We start from the raw sequence: 6,152 nt of genomic DNA, 5'->3' as shown, positions 1-6,152 counted from the left end.
CCCCAGTTAAAATGGTTTTTATCCAAAAGTCAGGCAATATCAAATGTTGGCAAAGATGTAGAGAAAAGGGAACCCTCATACACTGTTAGTGGGGATGTAAATTAGTACAACCACTATGGACAACAGTGTGGAGGTTCCTCAAAAAACTACAAATAGAGCTACCATATGATCCAGCAATCCCACTGCTGGGTATATATCCAAAAGAAAGAAAATCAATATATCGAAGAGATATCTGCACTCCCATGTTTGTTGCAGCACTGTTCACAATAGCCATGATTTGGAAGCAACCTAAGTGTTCATCAACAGATGAATGGATAGAGAAAATGTGGTACTTATACACAATGAAATAATATTCAGCTATAAAGGATGAGATTCGGTCTCTTGCAACAACATTGATGAAACTGGAGGTCATTATGTTTAGTGAAATAAGCCAGGCACAGTAAGACATCACATGTTCTCATTTATTTATGGAATCTAAAGATCAAAACAATTTGAACTCATGGAGACAGAGATTGAAGGATGGTTACCAAAGGCTGGGAAGGATGGTGGAGGAGGGGGTGGAAGACAGGTGGGGATGGTTAATGGACACCAAAAAAATAGAAAAAATGAATAAGATCAACTTTGCACAGTGGCAGTATCGTAGCCAATGAGGTTTATCCGAGGCGTGATTATTGCTAATTGAAAACTTTTCCCAATACCCCGCTGTGACGGCTTGCAATACAATCGGCACTGGCAATTTTTGACAGTCTCTACAGAGACTAATTTTTATTAAAAAAAAAAAAAGACAAAAAAAAAGAAAAAATGAATAAGATCTAATATTTGATAGCACAACAGAGAGGCTATAGTTAATAATAATTTAATCGTATATTTTTAAATAACTAAAGTATAATTGGATTGTTTGGAACAGAAAGAATAAAGGCTTGAGAGGATGGATACCCCATTTTACATGATGTGGTTATTACATGTTGCGTACCTATACCAAAATATCTCAGGTACCCCATAAATATATATACCTATTATGTACCCACAAAAATTTAAAATTTAAAAATTAAAAAAAAAACAGACTTGGAGATATCTACAGGAAATTTGTGGGCTCAAGGAAGGTCTCCAGAGAAAAAGAGGACCTGGTCAATTATCTTATAATCTTATCTTATGTGAAACTGTATTAAAAGGCCGGGTGCAGTGGCTTATGCCTGTAATCCCAGCACTTTGGGAGGCTGAGATGAGCACATTAACCTGAACTCAGGAGTTCAAGACCAGCCTGAGCAACATGGCAAAACCATGTCTCTGAAACAAATACAAAAATTAGCCAGGTGTGGTGATACATACCTGTAGTCCCAGCTACTTAGGAGGCTAATGTGGGAGGATGGCAGGAGCCTGGGAGGCAGAAGTTGCAGTGAGCCATGATCATGCGACTGCACTCCAGCCTGGGTGACATAGCCAGACCCTATCTCAAATAAAAAAAAAAAAGAACTGTAGCAAGAGAGATTATACATATGTCTCTGAGTGGCTGAAAAGATCTTTCTCTCGCTCTCTCTTTCTCCTTATTCATATGCATGTTTGTGTATATATCTTATTCATAGGAACATAAATATATCTGTATAAGTATTTTTATATGTTTGTATGTACGTAAAAAATAGATGAAAAAACAAGGCAATTAACTTCAGGACAAAAGAAAAAAAAAACTATGCCAAAAAAACATAGGGAAAGTGAGCCATGAGGTTAACATGTAAAGCATAGTTTCAAAGTGCTAAGCCCTCATTCCTCATAATAGGAAGTGCAGACATAATGAATAGAATTAATAAATTAAGATATTACAGTGTGGCTGGGCGCGGTGGCTCAAGCCTGTAATCCCAGCACTTTGGGAGGCCGAGGCGGGTGGATCACGAGGTCAAGAGATCGAGACCATCCTCGTGAACATGGTGAAACCCTGTCTCTACTAAAAATACAAAACATTAGCTGGGCATGGTGGCGTGTGCCTGTAATCCCAGCTACTCAGAAGGCTGAGGCAGGAGAATTGCCTGAACCCAGGAGGTGGAGGTTGCGGTGAGCCGAGATCGCGCCATTGCACTCCAGCCTGGGTAACATGAGTGAAACTCCGTCTCAAAAAAAAAAAAAAAAAAAGATATTACAGTGTTATTTCAAAATGTGAAAGCAGATATAAAAAGAAATGGATGAAAGATTTTAAAGTATTTGTCTCTGAGAAACAAATCTGAGAATTGGGAAGGAGTGAACCAGTAGTTTGATTTTTTTCCCCTTAGTTTTATTTTAATGTTAAAACCACATTATAAAGAGTACATTAAATTTAAAAATTATATAAGAACTACATACCTATTACAATGACAAAATCCAAAGCACTGCAACACTAAATGCTGTCAAGAATGTGGAGCAGCAGGAACTCTCATTCATTACTAGTGGAAATACAAAATAATACAGACACTTTAGAAAATAATTTGGCAGTTTCTTATAAAACTAAACACACTTGGCCGGGCGCGGTGGCTCACGCCTGTAATCCCAGCACTTTGGAAGGCCGAGGCGGGTGGATCACGAGGTCAAGAGATCGAGACCATCCTGGTCAACATGGTGAAACCCCGTCTCTACTAAAAATACAAAAAATTAGCTGGGCATGGTGGTGCGTGTCTGTAATCCCAGCTACTCAGGAGGTTGAGGCAGGAGAATTGCCTGAACCCAGGAGGCGGAGGTTGCAGTGAGCCGAGATCGCGCCATTGCACTCCAGCCTGGGTAACAAGAGCGAAACTCCGTCTAAACAAACAAACAAACAAACAAAAAACTAAACACACTCTTACCGTTTGATCCAGTAATCATGTTCCTTGGTATTTAATTAAATGAGTTGAAAATTTATTTCCACCTTGCACAAATTATGTTTATGGCAGCTTTATTCATAATTGCCCAAAGTTGGAAGTAATCAACATGTCCTTCAGTAGGCAAATGGATAAACTAACTGTAATACCTCCAGACGTTGAAATATTCCCTGCTAAAAAGAAATGTCCTATTAAGCCATGACAAACATGAAGAAACTTTAAATGCATACTAGAAGGCGAAAGAAACAAACCTGAAAGGGTTACATATTATGTCATCCCAACTATACGATTTCCTCACCATTTTTTTCCTTCAAACCCATTGGCAGTTCTCTGAATCATTGCTTTATGGAAAACATAGGTGTATTAGTCCGTTCTAGCATTGCTATAAAGAAGTTCCTGAAACTGGGTAATTTATAAAGAAAAGACTTTAATTGGCTCACCATTCTGTGGGCTGTACAGGCTTCTGCTTCTGGGGAGGCCTTAAGAAACTTACCGTTATGGCGGAAGGCAAAGGGGAAGCTGCCATGTCTAACATGGTGGGAGCGGGAGGAAGACAGAGTTGGGGGGGGGAGGTGACAGACGCTTTTAAACAACTACATCTCATGAGTACTCTATTAAGGGACACCACTAGGGGGACGGTGCTTAAGCATTAGATACCATCTCCCTGATTCAGTCACCTCCCAGGCCCCTCTTTCAACACTGGGGATTACAATTCAACATGAGATTTGGGTCAGAACACAGAACCAAAGCATATCAATAGGGAAACACTAACCTAAGACAGTTTCTAAGATAAACATTTAAGATTCTTTCATTGTATAAGCCTCCACAGCAATACCCATACAATGGCCCTTGGATCAAACAGAGATAGGTTTGGGAAATTCATATACTTACATCATTTATTTCCATGATTCCTTTTTTTCAGTGCTGTGAAGTAACTTCACCAAGAAGTCATTTAATATGAGTTATAAATGTCATTTCAGAAATAAAATTCTCATAAAATGAAATGATAGTTTCAAAGTACAGCTTGGATCTAAAATTATTTCTACTTAGAAATAATTCTAAAATAGAATTATTTTTTCTAAAACTTTTTATATGACATAAGCTACATAACAGATAAATGTCTTCTTATCTTCTTATAAAATGAATAAATGCACACACAGAGACACCGACTTAACCCACCCTTACTAAGCAAATAGCAAATTTTCCTCTTTTGACAGAAGCAAATCTGGATAACTCATAACTATAAACTAATTTTCTTGGGAATTTATGAACAGAGCTGGTGAGAGCCTCTATGTGTCAATGCCACAATACAGAAAACACTTCTCCTTAGGAGCACAGAAAAAAGAACCTGATTAAAATGTAGTTGATAAGAACTGTCTGTCATAGATCATACAGAGCTGAGAGGAGCTCTTGCTTTAATGCCTGGCAAACTGTGGGATGCTGCCATTGGCTCAGGGGAGTCATCAAGGAAACGTAAATATAAAAGAGCAGTTTTGCAAAAATGTTTAGAGGCCTTGTTGTAGCAGAGGGAGAATGGGCCTTCAAAATATATTTACAGGGATAAGACACCAGGGAGAAGTCTGAATTTATAACAGTCATCAACCATAGAAGAAGCTGAAGAGGTTGACATCATTAGCAACAACTCTGTGTAGATTTTTCCTCTGTGGGAGGTATTTCTGGGTGAATTTTCAGTCATTATTCCCAGTTCTTCCAATTAAGGTTACGTGAAAAATCTAACCTGCTAGAATTAGCATTCTATGGAGGCTTGTCTTCCCGAAATCAGCACCATAGCCAAGGTAGGAAAAAAATATATTTCTGTCCAGGTCAATTTAAAAATAAATTGCCATCTGCCACCAGCAGGAAAACTTCACAGGCCACATAATGAAGACACTATTCCAAGGCCATTGTTGAGTATCTGCTGCAGTATAGATTAAAAAAACCAAGTGTCCCCATAGGCTATGGGACTCATTGTTATTTAAACAAAATACACAGATATTTTCCACTTCATTAAGGGTTATTCAACTAATCTTTTGTCTTCTCTAGATTCATAGGCACACAGTTGACTTGAAAATGAGACTCTCTCTTTTTTTTTTTTGAGATGGATTTTTTCTCTTGTTGCCAGACTGGAGTGCAATGGCATGATCTCAGCTCACCACAACCTCCGCCTTCCGGGTTCAAGTGATTCTCCTGCCTCAGCCTCCCGAGTAGCTGAGATTACAGGCACGTGCCACCACGCCCGGCTAATTTTTGTGTTTTTAGTAGAGATGGGTTTCTCCATGTTGGTCAGCCTGGTCTCGAACTCCTGACTGAAAATGAGACTTTCTCTAAATTATATCTTTTTAGGTAAAAATAATAATGTATAACCAGCCTTCAGTAGATATTAGAATAAACCAATCTGGGCTGGGCACAGTGACTCTCGCCTGTAATTCCAGCACCTTGGGAGGCTGAGGTGGGCAAATCACCTGAGGTCAGGAGTACGAGACCAGCCTGGCCAACATGGCAAAACCCCATCTCTACTAAAAATACAGAAATTAGCTGGGCATGGTGGCATGTACCTGTAGTCCCAACTACTCAGGAGGGAGGCAGGAGACTCACTTGAACCCAGGAGGCAGGGATTGCAGTAAGCCAGGATTGCGTCACTGCACTGCAACATAAGCAACAGAGCAGGACTCCATCTCAAAAAAATAAATAAATAAAAATAAACCAATCTGATAAGCCATCATGTAGCTACAAACATGTCAAGCAGGAAAAAAAAATTGTTAAGATTTTAGCAACTAAACACTAAAATCTAAAGAGCAGAAAAGTTAAAAGCATGAAGCCAAGCTTTCATCAAGTGAGTTAATTGCATTTTCCCAGCCTACACCAACATACCACATGGGCTACCAGTCCTCTCCCATGCTAGGAGGCACCATGGAACTGACCAATGAGAGAGATACCACTAAGGTACATTGACATCAGAATTTGTTCCTCCTATTGGCTGAGGCTTCAAAGTAAAGGAAATTCCAAGATCACAAAGCTCCTTTGTCCAATATCTAATTGGAATAAGCCTATATGTAGGGTTAAAATTACTTGTGGTTAGCTATGTAGGGAGATTGGGGGTATTTAGATTTTTTCAATGAATTTTCTTAAAGTGAATTATATTTCAAAACAAACAGGATATAAACTATTCTCTGTATATTTTTAGAATTTGTTATATGTTACATTGTTCAAATAATTTGGTCCTTTTTGAAGGGTATCAAAATATGACACTTCAAAATATGCCACTGTGTCATAAAAATTATTCTGAGATAGGCCGGGCACGGTGGCTCAAGCCTGTAATCCCAGCACTTT

The 6,152-nt window shown here is 38.8% G+C and overlaps 1 non-coding gene across 1 annotated transcript; it reads left to right on the top strand.

The window, feature by feature from the left end:
* The first annotated feature begins 617 nt into the window (after window positions 1-617).
* Window positions 618-758, top strand: LOC116524324. Its single transcript, XR_004257274.1, has one exon. It is a non-coding gene; the product is annotated as a U4 spliceosomal RNA (small nuclear RNA).
* The last annotated feature ends 5,394 nt before the right edge of the window (window positions 759-6,152 follow it).

The sequence above is a fragment of the Sapajus apella genome, unplaced genomic scaffold, assembly GCF_009761245.1.
Source record: "Sapajus apella isolate SASKATOON/1434 unplaced genomic scaffold, GSC_monkey_1.0 scaffold44, whole genome shotgun sequence".
In the NCBI taxonomy this organism is placed as follows: Eukaryota; Metazoa; Chordata; class Mammalia; order Primates; family Cebidae; genus Sapajus; species Sapajus apella.
This window is presented reverse-complemented; position numbering and strand designations above follow the sequence as displayed.